The sequence below is a fragment of the Sinocyclocheilus grahami genome, unplaced genomic scaffold (assembly GCF_001515645.1).
Source record: "Sinocyclocheilus grahami isolate Dianchi unplaced genomic scaffold, SAMN03320097.WGS_v1.1 scaffold1172.1, whole genome shotgun sequence".
Taxonomy (NCBI): Eukaryota; Metazoa; Chordata; class Actinopteri; order Cypriniformes; family Cyprinidae; genus Sinocyclocheilus; species Sinocyclocheilus grahami.
The window spans coordinates 122353-145431 of NW_015506351.1; the positions used below are offsets into that span (position 1 = coordinate 122353).

A 23079-nucleotide genomic window follows, 5' to 3' on the forward strand; every position below is an offset into this window, starting at 1 on the left:
GCAATATGCATATCGCTACAGCTTGCAATATTTGGGGCCATGAACAAAAGACAAAGAGAAAATCACTCACTGCTCTTATCTAAATAACTTATGTAGCTTAAATAAGAATCAGTGCATATTGAATTCAAAGAGTAAATACTACGCAGTGTTTTATTTTTCCTTTTTATTATTCAGTTCCTAAACTCATGTTAAAATGATTACACTAATGTTAATATGAGATTTTTATGTAATGCTCGAGTAAAACGCATACCGTTCACTTTCAGAAGTTGTTGTAGAGGTGCTATCTTATTAGAATCAGAATGAGCTTTATTCACCGCTTAAGTGTGCGCAAACACAAGGAATTTGTTGTGGTTTTACAGGAACTCTTGGTACATACATACATGCAAATAACCATATATATATATGACACAAGATAGTTATAGAAGTTCACAGAACTGACTCAGCAACAGCTGAGGAAAACTGTTTCATCTGAGCATGTGGCACTTTAAGCATTATCGTATCGCGTATCGCATATCGCGTTATTTAATGAGTTATCGCATATCGCATTTTTCTTCAATATCGCACAGCCCTAGTCAGTAGTGTTGGGCGATGTGCTCAATTTTCATATCGTCCTATCGTCAGCCTGCGAGATCGCCGATACACGATATTATCGTGCTAATTTATTTATTTACTTAGTTTCATTGCCGGAAAGTGAACCAAATCCAGCGTAAGGCTAAAAACAGCCTTTTTAATGTGACTGAAATTCTATTTAACATGATAACAATTCAATAGAAATATTGTAAGTTACTAATTATAATGCTTATATTTCCTCAGTTATTCAAAAAGCAGCTACAGAAAACGAGCAAAGAACATTACTTTACCAAAGAACATCATCGCAAGCTCAGTCTAGCGCGAGTTTATGCACTTTACAATACACTCCCGTTAAAATCAGTGAATATACACTGTATGATGAATAAATCTCTTATACTTACGTCACACGTACATCTGCACTTTGTCGTTTATAATGAGAATTATAACAGCTCCGCTGTTTCAGCGATGACTCATCTGAACGCCTCTGATTGGCCAATGCATTCATAAGCTCAGCATAATCGTGTGTGATTGGTTAGAACGCACAATACTGTAAAAACGTGAAAAAAATAAATATAATAGAACAAATAAGCCCTAATATTAATTAGTATTATGATAATAATAATAATAACAATCGTCAGTGGCATCAGCCACAGGCGATATCTCGGACTATCGTCGATACACGATACTATCGTCTATCGGCACAACCCTATTGGTCAGCTAATCTTCTGTGCTAGTATATATTTGCAAAAGACCAGAACAAATAGCATACTATACTTTATAGCATAAACCTACTAATTTATGCAGCAAATATGCAGTTAGACAATGCCGCAAACTCCATCTCTGCAGATTTAATACGGATTTGTGAATGCAAACTTCGCTGTGTTCACTTCATTTACGCATTCACATAATTTCCGACCTTTTTGTGGACAGGAGTTTACAGCATTCCACCAAAATAAAGGTTTGGAGATTTTAAATAGTAAACACTCAAGGGTTTGAAAGTTTGAATGTGAAGAAATTAAAAATAAATATTAGTACTTGTACTGCAAAACAAAATGTTTACAATAACAATAAATTCATTTTACAACAATAATATATTTCATTATGATGCGTTAAAACATTGTTTATTTTCTACAAATTGTTTATAATTATATAATTTTCAACAGCAATGTATTTGTCTACATTTGTATGAGTTAAAACATAACTATTAGTAGTAATTTATTATTATTAATTTATTTCTATTATATTTTATAATTTTTTTCTATTTTATTAATTATTCATTCATTTTATCGTTATAATACAATTTTCAACAGTAATATATTTCTGTCTTCATTTTTTACAATGATTTAATACAATAAAACAATAATAATAAATATGATGTATTATGTGTTCATGAGGATTTACATTTTTTAAGACAAATTGGTATAGTAACTTGTAGCTAAAAATAATCATAATTTTTTGTTTTATAGTACAACTGTATTTATAAACAGTAATATATTTGTCTTCATTTTTCTAATTGGATTAATATAATTAGATTATAATTAAAACATTATTAATACATTTACACGGATGTTTTAAGAACCCAATCAAACTGTAAAATAATAATAATAATAATAATAATGTTTGAGTCCACTTTAAAGTCCAACTACAAAGTCCAAATTAAACTCTTAACATTACGTAGAGATTATATTTAAAAAAATATATATATTTTATCTGTTTACTTTCATGTCATGCAACCACAAACTGACATTACAGAACAACAAACATGAGAATATAGAGTCTTTGCAACTGTAAAAAGTGCAACTGTTAGTAATACTCAGAAATCACCTCATTTTGACGTATACTTCATGTTTAGGTGCATCTCTGAAACTGAATCTAATTATGAAGACATAGCAGATTTTAATTTTTCGCATGAAGACATTTCATTGACTTGCTACTAAATGTCTCGGGTCGCTCCTAATTATGCAGAACAAAACAATGAAAAATGTTCCTCTGGTTAATAAGGGAACAGTCTGTTGTCTTGCATCGGTGACAATGAATAGAGAACGAGGATAATTATTCATGAAGTGCGTGATTAACTACACCTTCAGATTGCACTCTTGAACTCTAGAAAGATTTCAGAGAGGTGCGCCTTTAACGTCCGCTACTGGATTTGATGCGTCCTGCGGCAAGAGCATCCCGACAGGGCATGGGTTCAAATCCCCTGGTGCTCGTCTAACTAAATCTCCACAGACGAGCCAAGCGCGAGATTGAATTATTGTGCGAGATGTAACAATCAGCACAGATCTGTTTGGCCCTCGCTAGCGCCGGTCGTGTTATGGACTCGAGCAGATGGCACAACCTCTGGTGTAATGCTGAGGGGAGATAAATGAAAGCGATCAGGAGGTGTGTGTGTGTGTGTGTGTGTGTGTGTGTGTGAGGAACAATGAGTGAAAGATGGGAACATTATGTCCAGAAACTTGTACATGAGTGCAGACGGTGCTGCTTGACAACGAATTATAAGCTCACGGTCGCGCATTATTTCAGAAAAGCTTCCTTCAGATGTCACATGTGCAGTAAGTGTTTGCATTCACAAACATGTCTTGTTTAGGTTCAAAGGAACTAAAAGGAAAGTAGTACTGTTTTGCTCAAGTGCACTTGTTTACTCAAGGGTTTCATAAACAGAGGTCTGTAAGCTGATGAAGTGCTAATTAAAGGGTTAGTTCACCCAAAAATGAAAATTAGGCTGTGTTTTACTCACCCCCGATGCATTCTAGGTGTATATGACTTTCTTCTTTCAGACGAATCCAGTCGGAGTTATATTAAAAATGGTCTTTGATCTTTCAAGCTGTTTGATGGCACTCAGCAGGTGTTGCATTGCATCAGTCCAAAAGAAGTTCAATAAAAAGCGCCCATCCATTAAAAAAAGTGTCTCACACGGCTCCGGGGGGTGAACAAAGGCCTCCTGTAGCGAATCCATGCGTTTTTGTAAGAAAAATATCCATATTGAAAACGTAATAATCACTTGAACCTAGCTTGCGCTCACTGTTGTAAACAGAAGCAGTTCCGGGGGAATGACGTACGAGTTCGGCTTTGTGCATGCGCCGCTCAGAAGTGACGAACGCGGAAACGCAGCGGAGAGATCAAAACAAAACAACGGTCACTAATTAGAAGTACAAAACGAGGATTTGTAAAGAAGAATGTCGGAGGATTTCGATATAAGCCAAACAATAATAATAATAATAATAAATTGATTGCGTTTATTTATTTAGGCTATTGTGTTGTTGTTATTATTATTATTAACACTGGTGTTTTAGGAACTCGACCAAATTAAATAGTAGTAGTAGTAATAATAATACTAATAATACTATTATTATTCAACTTGATTGGGTTCCTAAAACACCAGAACCTATTGTGAACTTCACAACTATCACAGCTGAAAAGAGGATTGAGTCCACTTTAAAATCCAGCTCCTAAGTCAAAATAAAAGCACTTACCAAAAAAATAAATATATTTTTTTGGACAATTTATAGCACATCATGTGACCATTGACTGACATTAGAGAACACTGAACAAATTTGTCATTAAATTATTGAAATATTTAACATAACACAAAATATCAAGAGGATTGCAAGTAAATATTTTATGTCTAAGGGGTTCGGCTGACAAAATCATTTGGGAACCCCTAGTTTACACTAATACTAACATTCAGTTCAAACTTCTGTATACAGCATACAGAAGACAAAAAGAGGAAAAAGCAGCACTGGTGGCAGCATCAGTGATGAAAGAGGCGTCTGCGGGGTTTAACACGAGCTGTCGCTGCGCCGTCACTGATATCCACTTACACTCCTGCTGTCTGAGCAGCGAGAGACCCGCGGGGGTTCAGCGCAGCCGAGCGTTTATGGGGTTATGGGATCTGTTGCTGGGAAGGAGCATCTGTAACAGACCGATAGTCAAGACCCTTCCTAAAGAGCATTTAATTAATCCTTCAGCGGCCCCTGAGCAAATCTGAGGATAAAATTCAACAATACAAAAGTGTTTATGCAATGACGTACTACACACTAGTTTTGCACAGCATTCAACTGTATTATATGCATCTAACTGAAGTGAAAATTAAAAAAATCTGCAGTATACAGCTGAACATCCCACAATGCAAATTGCTCAACCTTTTAACCTTTCAGTGTTACAAATGACTTTAAAACTAGACTCCTTATGTTGTCAGACCACCAATACTAAGGACTTTTTTTTTTTTTACACATATTTTGATTTTTATATAATAATAATAATAATAATAATAAATATTTTAAACTATTTTAAATATAATCAAATATATTTTTTAGAATTTAAAAATAAAATAAAAAAAATAATCAAGAAAATTCAAATTTCTGGGATAATAATTCTGACTCACTATAAACATGAAACATAGTAAAGTCATGTAAGAAATCCAATGAATGACCAAGCCCTGGCTGAAGTCCTAAGATATTTTTTACACATAATTGGATTTAATAATAATAATAATAATAATAACTTAAATATTTAAAAATATAATTAAAGACAAAAAATAATAATAACTAAATAAAAATAAAATAATAAAATTTAATTAAATTAATTAAAAATTAATTAATTAATTAAATTAATTCTAATTTCTGAGATCAATCTGACTCACTAACTCTAACATCAAACATAGTAAGTCATGTAAGAAATTCAATGCATGACCGAAAAAAAGCCCTAGCTGAAAACAAAGGATTATTTTTTTTTTACACATAATTGGATTTAATAATAATAATAATAATAACAATAACAAGAATAATAATTTAAATAAATATTAAAAATGATATTTTGACATTTAAAAATTAAAACAATATAAAAATAATTAATAAAAAACTATTACTTTTTAGATAAATCCGACTCCCAATAAATTAAACATTAAACATAGTAAAGTCATGTAAGAAATCCTAAGCATGTCAGCCGGAAAAAGCCCTGTCACTAAAACCAACAGCTCAGCCTCCAATGTTTTCATACGAGCACATCTGAAGTTTCTGAGAAAACAAGGAGTGACTGTACAGACTGCCTTCTCCATTCACAGAGATGACAGGATGAAAAACGCTGCTTTGAAACGCAATATCACCGAGACTACAACAGCGGCTAATTTCAGTCCGCTGAGGATTATTTTTTTTTTACACATAATTGGATTTAATAATAATAATAATAATAACTTACACATAATTGGATTTAATAATAATAATAATAATAACAATAACAAGAATAATAATTTAAATAAATATTAAAAATGATATTTTGACATTTAAAAATTAAAACAATATAAAAATAATTAATAAAAAACTATCACTTTTTAGATAAATCCGACTCCCAATAAATTAAACATTAAACATAGTAAAGTCATGTAAGAAATCCTAAGCATGTCAGCCGGAAAAAGCCCTGTCACTAAAACCAACAGCTCAGCCTCCAATGTTTTCATACGAGCACATCTGAAGTTTCTGAGAAAACAAGGAGTGACTGTACAGACTGCCTTCTCCATTCACAGAGATGACAGGATGAAAAACGCTGCTTTGAAACGCAATATCACCGAGACTACAACAGCGGCTAATTTCAGTCCGCTGTAACACTGAGGTCAATGTGGAGCCGTTTGATACAACAACTGAAGTTTGCCAATGGCAGAAGAGGGAAATATTAAACCTTCTAAAGACCGACGGACAGTTTTTTTAATCGGTCTATCAAAACAAGTTTGCCTGCGCTTCACCAAAGAACCAGAAAGTGTTGAAAAGGCTCAGCTATTGGCTATCTGTAATTAACTCATTAATGGTGTTTACTAAATCATGTGTATCAGGGTGATCATTAGCTTAGCTAAATGTCAAGCTGTACTGGATTCTATTGTGTGTTTCTGCTAATGTGAGGTGTTTTAAATCAATCACTTATAACAGACTGACTGACAATGACTAACAAACAATAACAATTAGACATGCATTTTCCAGAGTAATGATTTAGTTGTGGACAAACCGATAAATATACTACACTACTGTTCAAAAGTGTTCACTACTGTTTGGGGTCGGTAGGATTTTTTTACGTTTTTGAAAGAAGTTTTGCGCTCATAAAGGCTGCATTTATTTGATCAAAAATACAGTATAAATGTGATATATTATTACAATTTTAAATAACTTTTTTCTATGTGAAAATATAGTAAAATGTAATTTATTTCCCTGATGCAAAACTGATTTTTCAGCATCATTACTCCAGTCTTCAGTGTCACATGATCCTTCAGAAATCATGCTAATATGCTGATTTGCTGCTCGAGAAACACTTCTGTTTATTATCAGTGTTCAAAACAGTTGTGCTGCTTCATATTTTTGTGTAAACCGTAGTTCATTTATTCAGGATTCTTTGATGAATAGAAAGTTCAAAAGAACAGTATTTAATTGTAATATAGTAATAGAAATAATTTGTAACATTTTAAATGTTTTCACTATCACTTTTAATCAATGTAATGGTGTCTTTGCTGAATAAACGTTTTATAAAAGTATTAACTGCTTAAAAAAAACATTAATAATAAAGTTACAAAGAAACCAGAAATATTTGAAATGTAACACTATAAATGCCTTTAAATGTCATTTTTGATCAATTTAATGCATCATTGCCGTATAAAATAATACTACTGATCCAAAACTTGACCAATACCGTAATATGGAAGCCCGTTTTCACCACTGAATAAACAGAAACAAGGGTAACTGCGACTTTCTCACAATTCTGACACGATTCCTTACATCTAGCAATTCTGACCTTTTTCTCAGAATTGAGAAATATAATCAAATATAAGAAAAGTATTTTTTCCCCCTCAGAATTAGACTTTATAACTGCAAGTTTATATCTCAGAATTCTTAGAAATCAGAATTGTGAGAAGAAGAAAAAAAGAGAAAAATGCTTTTTTTTTTAATTCAGTGGCGGAAACGGTCTTCCATACAATAGTGAATTATTTAGTAAAACCACAAAAGTCTTAAGTCTTTTCTTTCCCATACTGTGGCTTGGGGAAAAAAACACATTTATTGTCCGGTTTATAATTCACGTCTTTTCCTCTTCAGTTTGAACAACAAACACATGATTGATTTGCACTGAGAACACAAGTTACGCTGAAAGGAGGATAAGATTCATATTAATGTATTAATGTACATGCAGCTCCCTGATAAAGCAAAACAGACATTAAAAGTCAAGCGGAAGAAAATGAGGACGAGAGCGAGTCACAGATGAAAAGACACACAAGAATAGCAGCGAGCATCCTCAGAGGAAAATTAACGTGAGGGTCACGGAAAAGGTTGCGACCAGGGAAACCAAAGGGGATGCAGAGAAAACATGGCGAGTTTAATGAGTGCAGTAAATTAATCCCACAAACACACACACACACACACGAGCAGGCAGACAGATGCATGCAAGCAAAACACACACTTTCCTGCTTTCACTTTTCTGTGGGGCAGTGGAGAAGCCACCGGTAAATATTTAATCACAGGCGATCTAATCAGATTCCCACTTTAAATGCCAACACATTCAGTAGAAACACGAGAGCAGACGAGCAACCAGACGCGCCGTAGACCGTCTCGCATCGCACCTTACCTTCTCAAGTGCCCAGAATACATGCAAGAATAATCAGGAGCAATGCAGCCTTGATATTAGTGCTGCCAAACGATTAATCGCGATTAATCGCATCTGAAATAAAAGATTTTGTTTACATAATATATGTTTGTTTATTGTGTATATTTATTATGTACTGTATATATAAATACACACACATACAGCATATCTTTTGAAAATATTTACATGTATATTTACATTCATATAATTTATATCATATATAAATATATTTAATATATAAACGTAACATATTTTTCTTAAATATATACATGCATGTGTGTATTTATATATACATAATAAATATACACAGCGCACCCACATATATTATGCAAAAGAAACATTATTTTGGATGCGATTAATCGTTTGACAGCACTACTTGATATCACATTGATTGGCCTCATTTCAATTGGTAATTATTATTGGCCTAATGTTTAAAAACTGATAAAGATCTAAATCTATCCCGTAAATGTCATTTTAGAGAGTCGCAGTACTTTGCCCCGTCAGACTAGATTAGCACCAATTGAAGGGTCTATTAATAATGCAAGAGAATCATGTAATTGATCTCAGCTGAACACACGTTCTCCTATTGACTTTCAGGGAGAGTGGCGATCAGACTCTCACAAACAAAGCTGCTTCAAGATATATTACTGTAGTAATGCGATATTAAAGCACCAAGATTGTAATTATGTTTGGTCTAATCAAGTCAAGCGGCAACAAACTATTTGGTCAATTTAAATTTTCTTAAACCAGCATTGAAAAAGAAACTGGTGTGGAAACAATTTTCACTTAGAAGTTGCTGGTCAAATTCACAATTACAAAGAAATGGCAAGTAACATATTGCCATTGTTCAATCTACTAGGGAAGAGTTGCTTATAAGGTGGCTCCAACTGGTCAAAACAAATCGAAAGCTGCACAATTTCATTCACCAACCAAAACGAAGAGTGTTTATTAACCAGAGTTTTGTCCATCCAAGACGTAGATGAATTTGTTTATTCATGGGAACAATTTCGAGAAATGTAGCATTGCATCACTAATGGATGCTCTGCAGTGAATGGGTGCCGTCAGAATGAGAGTCCAAACAGCTGATAAAAACATCACAATAATCCACAAGTAACCCACACCACTCCAGTTCATCAGTTAATGCCTTGTGAAGTGAAAAGCTGCATGTTTGTAAGAAACAAATCCATCATTAAGATGTTTTAACTTTAAACAGTTGCTTCTGGCTCAAATATGAGTCCATGATCCATAATTAATCTTCCTTTAAGTCAATCCCTGTTGTCCTCTCACATCAAAATCCACCCACAAATTTGTTTAGAACGGCTTTGGCTTGTAAACGGTGCTTGATGTGTGCATATTTCTCTCCTGATTCAGATGAGACAACTTTTTCTACTGCAGAACACAATTTTATGGATTACAGACTTGTATTTTTTCCAGAAGCAATGGTTTTAGTTACTAATTTGTTTCTTAAAATCACGCAGCTTCTAGATTCACAAGACATTAACTGATGGACTGGAGTGGTGTGGGTTACTTGTGGATTATTGTTATGTTTTTATCAGCTGTTTGGACTCTGATTCTGACGGCACCCATTCACTGCAGAGCATCCATTGCTGAGACACTGATGCAATGCTACATTTCTCCAAATCTGATGAAGAAACAAACTCATCTACAACTTGGACGGCCTGAGGATGAGTACATTTTCAGCAAACTTTCATTTTTGGGTGAACTGTTTCTTTAATAATCAGACTCTCTCTGCTGCTGAAAACAGTGTTTTAGGTTCAAACTGGTGTTCATCTAATATGCTGGTAAACTAAATCTGCTAAAAGACACTGGGATTATGATCCAGGTCAAGCAAGACCTCTGGAGAGCAGGTTAGTCTAGAGCCATCTCACTGTCCACTGTGTATTGATTACTGGATTCAAATCGTAAGTTAAATATCAACTTTTTCTTTCCTGGTTAGATACAGAGATGGTTCTTTAAAGAACCTTTGACTGAATGGTGCTTGGTGGAACCAAAAATGGTTCTTCAATGGCATCGCTGTGAAGAACCTTTTGAAGCACCTTTCTTTATAAGAGTGTTGTTTTATTATTACCTCTCTGTATTTCTTGCATTTGTTCCACCAGATGATGTTGAGCCTCTAAATCAAGCGATTATCTGCCGTGCTAAAACATGGGATTATGATCCAGCTCAAGCAAGACCTCTGGAGAGCAGGTTAGTCTAGAGCCATCTCACTGTCCACTGTGTATTGATTACTGGATTCAAATCGTAAGTTAAATATCAACTTTTTCTTTCCTGGTTAGATACGATTCTTACAAACGTTTTCTCTTTCTATAAACTCTTTAAAAAAGCCTAATTTTTTCATCAAAATTGTATCCGCAATTAAGATTCAAATTCAAGTTCCGATTTCAGGAACTCAGATTTTTCAGATTTTATAACTATCTTCACTCTTAAAAATAAAGGTGCTTCACGATGCCATAGAATAACCTTTTTGTCTAAATGGTTCCATAAAGAACCTTTAACATCTGAAGAACCTTTCTGTTTCACAAAAGCTTCTTTGTAGAAAAAGAAGGTTCTTCAGATTATAAAAAGGTAAGAAAGAGATGGTTCTTTAAAGAACCTTTGACTGAATGGTGCTTGGTGGAACCAAAAATGGTTCTTCAATGGCATCGCTGTGAAGAACCTTTTGAAGCACCTTTCTTTATAAGAGTGTTGTTTTATTATTACCTCTCTGTATTTCTTGCATTTGTTCCACCAGATGATGTTGAGCCTCTAAATCAAGCGATTATCTGCCGTGCTAAAACAGATTAATCATATTCTGAGGGGGGAAATAAGGAACAGCAGGACAAACAGAGAAAGATAAACACGAAGCAGATCAGATCAGCTCATGCCACACAAGCCTGATGTGCTAAAGACTGGCGTGACTACTCAAAGCCATTTGAATGGCAAATCACAAAGTGACAACCCTGTTTCACACTTCACGCTAATGTTAAATGGAAATAAAGCAACTGATAAAAGCATTCGAGGATGGAACAGCTTTCCATTTTTCATTTTCAACAAAACTGAACTCTTGTAAACCATTATACCAAATAAGCTTTGAATCATAATAGCAGATTTAAAACGTTTTGAACACAAAAACACACACTAAACAAGCCTTTGGCTTTTATACATTTACATTTAGTCATTTAGCATACGCTTTTATCCATAGCGACTTACAGATGAGGACAATAAAAGCAGTCAAAACTAACAAAAGAGCAACAATATATAAGTGCAAGTGGCAAGTGACAAGTACTAGCCTAACAGCAGTACATGTAGCAAGGTGTGTGTGTATATATATATATATATATATATATATATATTAATTATACACACACACACAAAGAAAAACAAGTATAGAATAGAAAAAAATCGAAAGCTAGTGTTTGTTTTTTTAAATAAAAAAAGAAGATAAATATAGATAAAGTAGAATTAAAATAGAATAGAAAGTGCTAGAGTTAGAGGGTCAAATAAAGGTGGAACAGATGTGTTTTTAGTCATTTCTTGAAGATGGTTAAGGACTCAGCTGCTGGGATTGAGTTGGGTAGGTCATTCCACCAGGAGGGAACAGTTAATGTAAAAGTCTGTGAAAGTGATTTTGTGCCTCTTTGAGATGGCACAATAATACGCCGTTCACTTGCAGAACGTAAGCTTCTAGAGGGTACATAACTCTGAAGTAATGAATTTAGGTAAGTGGGTGCAGAGCCAGTGGTGGTTTTGTAGGCAAACATTAATGCCTTGAATTTAATGCGAGCAGCTATTGGTAGCCAGTGCAAACTGATGAACAGAGGTGTGACGTGCATTCGTTTCAGCTCATTAAAGATGAATCTTGCAGCGGCATTTTGGATTAATTGTAGAGGTTTGATAGAAGTGGCTGGAAGACCTGCCAAGAGAGCATTGCAATAGTCCAGCCTGGACAGAACAAGAGCTATTTTCAATATATTTCAATGCTAAATCATTTCAACAAAATTGAACTCTTGTAAACCATTGTACCAAAATAAGCTTTGAACCATAATAGCAGCTTTAAACAGGAAACTTTTTGAACACACACACACAAAACCCCACAAGCTTTCACACCACACTAAACAAGCCTTATAAAGATATTCCAATGCTAAACTAACATTTTAAAGCGTAAAACTGGAATAAACATCATTATATTCATTCAAATCAACTAGCTGATGTCAGATGTATAGATCCTGAATGAAACTGGCTGGCCAAACACGTCCTCACAGGTAAATCTGTCACTTAAAACCTTACATATAGCATGCATATCAATGAAATCAATATGCATAAATCAGCTGGTCATCACTGTAAATCAGAAAGGTGAATGAGGGGACGCCGACGCGACGCGTTTTCTTTCTGCTGCAAACGCACCAGGCATGAGAACAGAGCAATGTAAATACATCATAAACAGCCTGGGTATTAATATTAGGATGTGTTAGGAGACAGGTGTGCTGTCAATCCAGGCCACTGACGGTGATAAAGCAATACGGTAGCCGGTTGTATTCTCACCCACCTTTGTCATCTCACGCTCCGCGACTGATGGATGGATGGATGTAGTTTTCGATCCGCGCAGTGAAACAACGACCCGAGCCGCTTCGGATGCGCTCCTCCGCGGTTATTTGCCCTCAGAATCCGCGGACGCGAGACGCGAGACGCTTCGGTGCTCGGTAGGTCATCTCAGCGTTGATAAATACCGGCGCGTCGCTCTCCGCTCGCCGCTCTCTGTCATCAGCGTATCCACGACGCACGCGCACGAATCACAAGCGGAGAGCCGAGCAGGGTCTGCAGTTAACTTTTGGCTGCTGAATTGAGAAAAGAAATCCGATTTGTACCAGTCACGAAGATATATCTCGTCAGATAGGGTGCATTCGGGTAATCTGGGACATTTTTTGCAATTTTGACTTTATTTTGATATCTACACTGTAAAAAAAAATCCGTAAAATTTACGGTAAAAAACCGGCAGCTGTGGTTACCGGAATTTTACCGTAAAAAATACGGTAGCACCGTTTTAGGTTTTACGGTTTTAACTTAAATTTACAGTTAAATACTGTAATTTCATTAACTGATAAAATTTTATTATATACCAACCTATTAAAGTACTGAAATCTGTTTTGTAGCTTTATAATACACTGATAACCACCAAATGCAGGAGGTGATGAAAGTCACGTGATGAACCAAAGCCCATCACAAGCAGCTTTTAAATAATAAAAATTAATGTCTGATACATGTAATGTCCAATACAGTTTTTCACCGTATATAGTAGGGGAATTTACCGTTAACCATTTAACAGGTTTTTACTGTAGCATTTTTACAGTCTTTTACCGTTAAATTCACGGTCATTTTCACGGTATCTAACACATTAGACTTTTCTGAAATCCCTAAGATGTTTTTTACCCACACCAGAAGAAAGAATGTAGATATGACACCCAGAGGAGACATGCCACACCTATTAGTGTTTTTGTGCCAAAACAAAAACAATCTGCTTGATTTTGATCGTCTGGGACAGGTCACGTTGTAATCTCGGACATATGTATTAGGCTATATTCACCATACTTTATGCATATGCATATGCAAACACAATATCACCAATTTTTAAAAAGCATTATGAAAAAAATGACAAGTACAGAAGTCTCAATAAGAAAATGTATATTCCAATAACAGGAAAAATAATCTCCATCTCTACACAGGATACTTGCTATTATTAAGTAAAATCTACTTACTAATAAACTTAACATTCATGAAGAAATTAAATCTAATTGCACTCTAATTAAGTAAATATTACTTAATTATATTTTATTTAAAAGTTGTGTTTATTTAAAGAAATTAAATAACGTTTATTTATTATTTTATAGACAGGAACCTTGCATTTATCAAAATATTACGTAAATCTTACTTCTATTTACTGAAGTAAGTAGATTTTATTATATATTTTTTTGTTTGAGATTTCCCATTTACATAGTTTTATGAATATATATTACTCCCTATGATTATGTAAACATTGCTAATTTTTTTTAATTAATATAACCACATAAACTGTATCTCAAAACTGTTCGTAACGCTGGCCCTCGAGGGCCACTTTCCTGCAGAGTTTAGCTCTAACCCTAATCAAACACACCTGAACAAGCTCATCAAGGACTTCAGGATTACTAGAAAGTTACAGGTTGCTAAACTCTGCAGGGACATGGACCTCGAGCACCAGAGCTGAGACCTCTGGTCTATACCTTTATCACAAATCACACTACTAAAATACAATTCAACTCTTTATTTTATCAACATTAATAAAAGTGAATCAGTCGCATTCACATAACCTACTAGAGTCTGGACACATGTTTTTAAAGGTGCATTCAGTAAAGCCTCATAAAAAGTGACATTAATCAACAAAACATGCATACCTCCACAGGTAATATTTGGTCTATTGAAAATATACAAAATAAAGTATGACTGAATGCTACTTCAAGCGTCTGCTGTTCTGTAATACAATTCAATCACCATTACCAACATGAACTGCATTTACTGCACCATACACAGTTTCGACCCCAGGAGGTATAAAATATAGAAAAAAAACATGAACCAACATGAAAACCATCAGTCTGTCTTCCTCCCCACACCTCAAGTGTCCACTGTATCAGCTCGTCATGAGAGCTAGGTCACCCTGTAAATGAACAGACACAATTTGTGATATTAAAACAATGATCTAAAACATTCAACCACAATTTTATATTATGCAGTGAAGAATAGGTCAAAAATAACAACAATAATTTTATATCATGCAAATCTACGCATAGATTTATACTTGCCTGAATATGAGAATTAGACAAATCACTCCTATATGGTCCTCAGCTTACACTCCGGCTTATTCTGCAGTGAATCCAAAGCCTTCCTGTTAATAGAAACATGTGTTCATAAGCCTTTGAGTTTTAACCAACAAATTACAGATTGATTGAGTAAAAGAAAAGATTTAACTGGCAAGACTGGACTGGAATTAAGTTGAATACCTTTTGTGAAACAGAAAGGTTCTTCAGATGTTAAATGTTCTTTATGGAACCATTTAGACAAAAGGGTGCTTCTGTGGCATCGATAAGCACCTTTATTTTTAAGAGTGCTGTTTTTCAACTAACGTGTCACACCTGCCATATAAAAGCTAGTACATTTCTCTATAAAAGAGCACCTGTCATAAAAACCTAAAAATTACCCCATGATTTACTCACCCTCAAGGCATCCTAGGTGTACATGACTTTCTTCATTCAGACGAATCCAATCGGAGTTATATTAAAAACTGTCCTGGCTCTTCCAAGCTTTATAATGGCATGGGCGGGTGTTTTCTTTCACCAGTCCAAAAGAAGTCCAATAAAGCGCATCCATCCATAATAAAAAGTGCCTCACACGGCTCCAGGAGATGAATTAATGCCACCTGTAGCGAATCAATGCTATTAAAATATCCATATTTAATGCGTTAGAAACAGTTTTCTCAGTGTGTAAATATTCATTATAGCATCCTGAGGTTAAATACCTTTATCAGGAAAATGTTTCCTGGTTTATTTTTCCATTGACATTTACCTAATCCATAATCATAAATCAATATTATTGTCATAAATATTACCAGGAGAAAAAAAGTATAGGGGCACAGAAAAGAACGAAGAACTTCTAATTAGGTATTGCAGCCCTGCTATTATTGTTTTTCCTAATTTGCAAGTTGCTTTGGATAAAACATCTACTAAATGTAAATGTAATGGAAATCTAATGTAAAATATTCTGACCTGGGAAATGCCAAGGATGAAGCAAGTTAAACTGCTTTTTTAAACACTCTTGATTGTGCATCTTTGGAGGTATGTGCAGTTTGGCACACAGTCAACATTCATCACACTATTTCTTTAGATAGCATGTGTCAGATTATACAGCTGGTTTGTGAAATTGGCCAGGGTTATATTACCATATATGGTATAATCTGTGTTTACAGAGCAGTACGGAACTAGATAAAAAAGTTTGTCAAAGTTTAAAGCAGCTGTAAAAGCTTGACGTTTGAAAATGTAGATGCTAGCATGTTTCTAGCATGATTAGCAAAAGGTACTAGCATGTTGCTAGCCTGTTTATAGCATGATTAGCATGTTACTAGCATAATTAGCATGTTGCTAGCATGATTAGCGTGCTACTAACATGTTGCTAGCATGATTAGCAAGTGACTAGCATGTTTCTAGCATGATTAGCATGTTACTAGCATAATTAGCATGTTACACGCATGTTGCTAGCATGATTAGCGTGCTACTAACATGTTTCTAGCATGATTAACATGTTGTTAGCATTATTATCAAGTTACTAGCATGTCGCTAGCATTTTTCTAGCATGATTAGCATTTTACTAGCATAATTAGCATTTTGCTAGCATGATTAGCAAGTAACTAGCATGATTAGCGTGCTACTAGCATGTTGCTAGCATGATTAACAAGTGACTAGCATGTTTCTAGCATGATTAGCAAGTTATTAGCATGTCATTAGCATGTTTCTAGCATGATTAACATGTTGTTAGCATGATTATCAAGTTACTAGCATGTCGCTAGCATTTTTCTAGCATGATTAACATTTTACTAGCATAATTAGCATTTTGCTAGCATGATTAGCAAGTAACTAGCATGATTAGCGTGCTACTAGCATGTTGCTAGCATGATTAGCAAGTGACTAGCATGTTTCTAGCATGATTAGCAAGTTACTAGCATGTCGCTAGCATGTTTCTAGCATGATTAACATGTTGTTAGCATGATTAGCAAGTTACTAGCATGTCGCTAGCATGTTTCTAGCATGATTAACATGTTGTTAGCATGATTAGCAAGTTACTAGCATATCGCTAGCATGTTTCTAGCATGATTAGTATGTCGCTAAGATACATGGATATAGATAGAAAGAAAGAAAGAAAAATAGTCAGGATAGATAGATAGATAGATAGATAGATAGATAGATACAAACCACACTAAAGTCAGAACAGTCTGAAAGATCTGTGCTGAGTTTGGCGGTTCTAGCTTGAAAGCTATAGGCTATAGGCTAAATATATCTTCTTATATAAAGCTAATAATAATAATAATAATAAGCATAAATAGCAGATCAGTAGGTTGGCTTTCTCTGGTGTGAGTCTCGAAATGCAGCAGCAGCTTACAGTGCAACGGGAATCAAGCACATATTCCTTACCAGTAACCATAGCGACAGTGACCAAAGGAAAATCAAAGATGGCGACGTGCATAAGACTGAAAGTCTTATCACTTTCTGACACGACGAGTTATTTCGTCAAATCTTCATTAACCGCAGAGGTGTAAAGTATTGATAACTGTGTGTGAACGTAACCGTATTAAGGACTCAAGTACAGGACTGACAACCGTATTCTGCTGCTGTGTGAACGTGACTATATGATGCTAAAATTTGCTTCAATGGTTGCTATATTTTCTAAATTGTTTCTAGTGCCTGCACTGAGTGTTGCTATGCGCTGTGTCTAAGTTGTGGGTTGTAGCATGCTACTTTGTAATTGCCATTGTGCTGCATTGTTGTTAAGGTGGATTTAGAACATTGCTGTTTTCTGCCTCTTGGATATTCTGTTCTCTGTATTTTGGCTCATTTTCTTTCTTTCCTTTTTCTATTTTTTTTTAATTGTCTACCAGATCTTAATCTGTAGCACAAATACTGTAGTAAAAAAAACAACTGGCTCCTCACCTCTGCTATGGTTTCAGCTGTATTTCTTATCCTCCCCCTGCTGCTCATTTTCTCTCCCTTTATTTCTGTGCAGTGACTTTGTCCTTGTGGGATCAAGTATCGCAGCACACATAGAGCACTGTTAACAACAATGAGGGCTGGGTGAGACTCTGTGTGTGTGGGTTGTCAGAAGAATAGATCTTGTGTATGAGTCCTGGGTGAGGATGAATGTGGATGGTGAGACTGGAAACTAGTTAAAGATGAACAGAACTTTGCTGATAGAATTCTGTGAACCTCCTGAGATGCCGCTCTCACAAGCGATTGGACAGGTGTGTGAGTCACTTCAATGAATCGGTATCTCTGTCCCATTTCAGACTCCACCCATCCACATCAACCACTGCTTCTCAGAGGATTTATCAAATAAACCGTGGGGAAAATGGTATAATTCAATATTACACTGCTCCCAAAATACTTGATAGTGATTGTCTAATGACAGTGTTTTACAAAAAGAGAGTATAATACAGTCTCTGGCTTTAATCCAGAGTTGATGCTGCACTGTATGTTGAGTTTACAAGTCGGCATGACATAAAAAAAATCCCCAATTTGCAAATGCATATCATAGATCATATTGTGATTGATTCATCCGTGTACATATTTCTTACATTTTTTTTAGACTTTGTCATCTTAAATCAAAATTTTATTGAATTTTCGATGAAGAAAAAGAATGATTCATTCATTCATTGAGGCTATTTTGCTTCCATAAGATGTCTTCTTTCAGACTAGTGTAAAGAAACATCCAGAATACACATTTAAGTGTTTGTTTAACTGCACTTTATCTATGTGCATTTGTAGATATTTCAGTATCATCAGATATTGCAGTGCATATCTTTAAAGGCTGTTTTCTCAAAATGAGTTTTTAATTTATATTCTGAAGGTTTTTACAGAGAGGTTCGTTTTTACATAATTTGCCTGATTTCATGGAACATTATTTATAAAACTGTTAACTATTTAAACTGTCTATTGACAGTATTTTCTGATTTATGGACAGATCATAGGGAAATTGAAAATCCCTTCTGCAAAAAGCTACATCTGACACAAAGCGAAACAAGAATTTTGAAAGTGGCTTTTTCCAATGTTCAGAGCTATCTTCTGGAAATGTATGCAAATTAGTGCATATTCAATTAGATAATGCATCATTTATATATTTAATATTTTAGAAAACTTGCTTGCATTTAATTAGTATGTGCAACAATATGCAAATATTTCACATGACCACTATATTGCATGTTTAATTCAGCGTGTGCATCTAATAAAAATGGTCCTTTTTTGATCCAATTTGGTCTAAAAATACTTTTTAAGTCTAATCAAATAAGTCAAAAAAGAGATAATCGTATGTCTTCATCTTCATTCCTCACACTGGAAACGGAGTCATATTGAGTGCATTGCATTGTGGGACACAATATGCATGGCAGCAATAGTAAGACTAGTAATATGGTATTCCAAATGTTAAATATGTACTGTGCAAGATTCTGGATGTGCATCTCATTTCCTTTCCTCAAGGCAATGATGCAAGGATGATATCTGAGGACAGACAAGACCCATTTATGAAAAAGCATATCCTTATTTCATGCATTGTGCACTGGCTGTATAATGCACATTTCAGCTAAAGCAGTAGATCATCTGGGTATCCAATACATACAAAAACACTGCAACAGTATGAGTAGTGTGATAGTAAGTTATTACGAATGCAGCCACACTCCTGTATTATGCAGCGTAATATCAATCCGCCTTCACTGTCACAGCACAGTTTGTACCAGACACACTCACTCACATACAGAGCAGCTTAGCATTCCCATTGCATTAATAAAACCTTTACGTCGCTCCCAAATGAGATGGATTGGAGATGAAAAAGGAAATCTAGATTAAGACCAGCAGCCAATCTTCATAATGAAGGCCAGTCTGGTGTCGGCCACAACTCGCATCCAGCCGGGGCCATTCAAACCAGCTTATCTATGAAAAGCTAGCAGACAGAAAACAGAGGGGAAACTAGGGAAAAGCTACATTTGGGGACTTGGAGAAAACGAGAGGAGAGAGGAAGATGAGAGGAAAGAAAGAGAAAAAGAAAGACATTCAGAGCATTTATAAATCGCTCTCTCCATAGAGGGCACTGGAGAAGGAGATGTAATCCAGGGCTCCAAGGGCCACCTCAGGGCCGATGTACTTGGTCATGCGGCTGATGCAGTACTCGGCCTGCTCGGGTGGGAGTTCACGACGAAGCTCCTCCACGGTGATGTAGGGCTGAATGACAAGAACAGACACTTTTACACCAACTCTCACTGTGTTTTTGTACTAAAATTGATACTATAACGTGTGCAAATAAACATCGAGCGTAATTAATTCTGAATTCTCCCAGACAATATGGCAAGTTGTTTTAACATTTGATCCTTAAAACATACTAGTATCTATTTTCGTAACACTTTATTTTAAGGTGTCCTTGTTACAAGTTACATGTACTTACTATTATAATAACAATAAATTATGCATAATTACATGCAAGTAACCCTAAGCCAATCCCTAATCATGTAGCAAGTACATGTAGTTGATTAATACTACTCAGTACTTATATGTATAATTACACTGTAACAGGGACACCTGTTACAATAAAGTGTAGCCTTATTTTCATACTACTAGTACTTAATTTGTAGATACAAGTATCTATTCCATTAACTAATAGTACTTACTCATTAGCTACTAGTGCTTATTCTTTAGGTACTACTACTTACTTAGGTACTTCTTTCAGGTATTAGGTAATTCAGGTAATTCTTTAGGTACTAATACTTTTTTTATTTATCAGAGATACTGGTACATTCATACGATACTAGTACCTATTCAGTTCAAGTATCTAAAAATAGGTACTAGTATCTAAAAAATAAGTACTAGTATTTAATGAATAAATACATGTACTAGTGACAATTGGAATACATACTAGTAAAAACTGAACAGTTGCTATTTAAATGACAGATCCTCATAGAAGTCAATGGCAAAAATGCAAAATGTGTTTCTAGCAACAATAGAGCAGTTACTAGTCACTATTGAAATAAGTACTAGCATCTAATCAATAAGTACTAGTATCTATTTCACAGGTGCTAATATATAATGAATAAATACTAGTGTATTTAATTGTTAGGTACTAGTTCTAGATACATGTACCTTTTAAATATACAGTGGAAACGTGTGCAAATAAACATCGAGCGTAATTAATTCTGAATTCTCCCAGACAATATGGCAAGTTGTTTTAACATTTAATCCTTAAAACATGCTTGTATCTATTCAATTTTTTAGCTACTAGTATCTATTCCCATTAGGTATTAGTACTTGCTCATTAGGTACTAGATCTTATTTATTAGTTACTAATACTTATATGGCAAGCCATTTTAACATTTGATCCTTAAAACATACTATCTATTTTCGTAACACTTTATTTTAAGGTGTCCTTGTTACATGTTCTTACTATTATAATAACAATAAATTATGCATAATTACATACAAGTAACCCCAAGTCAATCCCTAATCATGTAGCAAGTACATGTAGTTGATTAATACTACTCAGTACTTTTATGTATAATTACACTGTAACAGGGACACCTGTTACAATAAAGTGTAGCGTTATTTTCATACTAATAGATCTTAATTTGTAGATACAAGTATCTATTCCATTAACTAATAGTACTTACTCATTAGCTACTAGTGCTTATTATTTAGGTACTACTACCTTTTTAAATGATACTAGTATTTATTCATTAGCTACTAGTTCTTTTATTTATCAGAGATACTGGTACATTCATACGATACTAGTACCCATTCAGTTCAAGTATCTAAAAATAGGTACTAGTATCTAAAAAATAAGTACTAGTACTTAATGAATAAATACTAGTATATAAAAATATGTACTAGTCACAATTGGAATACATACTAGTAAAAACTGAACAGTTGCTATTTAAATGACAGATCCTCATAGAAGTCAATGGCAAAAATGCGAAATGTGTTTCTAGTCACTATTGAAATAAGTACTAGCATCTAATCAATAAGAACTAGTATCTATTTCACAGGTGCTAATATATAATGAATAAATACTAGTGTATTTAATTGTTAGGTACTAGTTCTAGATACATGTACCTTTTAAATATACAGTGGTGCTTATTATGAGATACTAGTACTTATTGATTAGCTACTAAAACTTATTGAATAGATATTAGTACATATTTATTAGATACTGATACTTATACCAAACCTCTACAGTGGCCTCGACAGTGCCAATTCGGACTAGTCATAATCTAAGACGAGTAAAAAAATCAGAGTGCTTAACTATAATATTTAAAAAGATAGTAGTCACTATAGGAATACATACTAGTCAGAACTGAATCGTTGATATGTGAATGACAGATCCCCATAGACGTCAATGGCAAAAATGTTAAATGTGTTACTAGTAAAAACAGAATAGTTACTATTCACTATTGAAACAAGTACTAGTATCTAATAAATAGCAACTAGTATCTTTAAGTTACTAGTAACTAAACAATAAAAACTAGTAGCTTAAGAATAAGTACTAGTACCTAATGGAATAGACACTAGTAGCTAAAAAAAATCTAAAATAGATACTAGTACGTTTAAAGGATTAAATGTTAAATCGGCTTGCCAAACAGACACAAATGGATTAAAGAGCAGCAACACTGGATGTTGATCTCACCTTGTCGGAGGCCAGGATCTTGAAGGAGGCCATGACCTGTTCGGCAGTGTCGGTTTCAGCGGTCTCGCGTGTCATGAAGTCGATGAAGGCCTGGAAGGTAACCACGCCTGTGTTGTTGGGGTCCACCAGGGTCATGATGCGGGCAAACTCCACCTCACCCTGACAGAAACAGCCAATGAGATTCAAGATATCACATTTACTTTTGTGCTTATTGGTGTCCAGCAAAGCGCCTACTGAGATTGAAATTATTCCTGGTTGAGAAGATGGCTTGACTCGTAAATGATTCAGTATGAAAGAGAGGTTTTCTGCAAAGTCATGCTTAACTTAAAGAAATAAGCCTTTTTATAAATGAGGTAAAAATAACAATATATATATATATATATATATATATATATATATATATATATATATATATATATATATATATATATATATATATATATA

General features: G+C 34.6%; 1 protein-coding gene and 1 pseudogene across 1 annotated transcript in view; both read right to left on the reverse strand.

Annotated features, from left to right (window-relative positions):
• Positions 1 to 12900, reverse strand: part of LOC107567602 (galactose-3-O-sulfotransferase 3-like) — a 37603-nt gene extending 24703 nt beyond the window's left edge. Inside the window, exon 1 of the mRNA XM_016253302.1 lies at positions 12731 to 12900. The gene's annotated coding sequence lies outside the window, so the exon portion shown is untranslated. The remainder of the gene's footprint in view (positions 1 to 12730) is intronic.
• Positions 12901 to 19910: 7010 nt separating this feature from the next.
• LOC107567598 (alpha-actinin-3-like) overlaps positions 19911 to 23079 on the reverse strand; it is a 35568-nt pseudogene continuing 32399 nt past the window's right edge.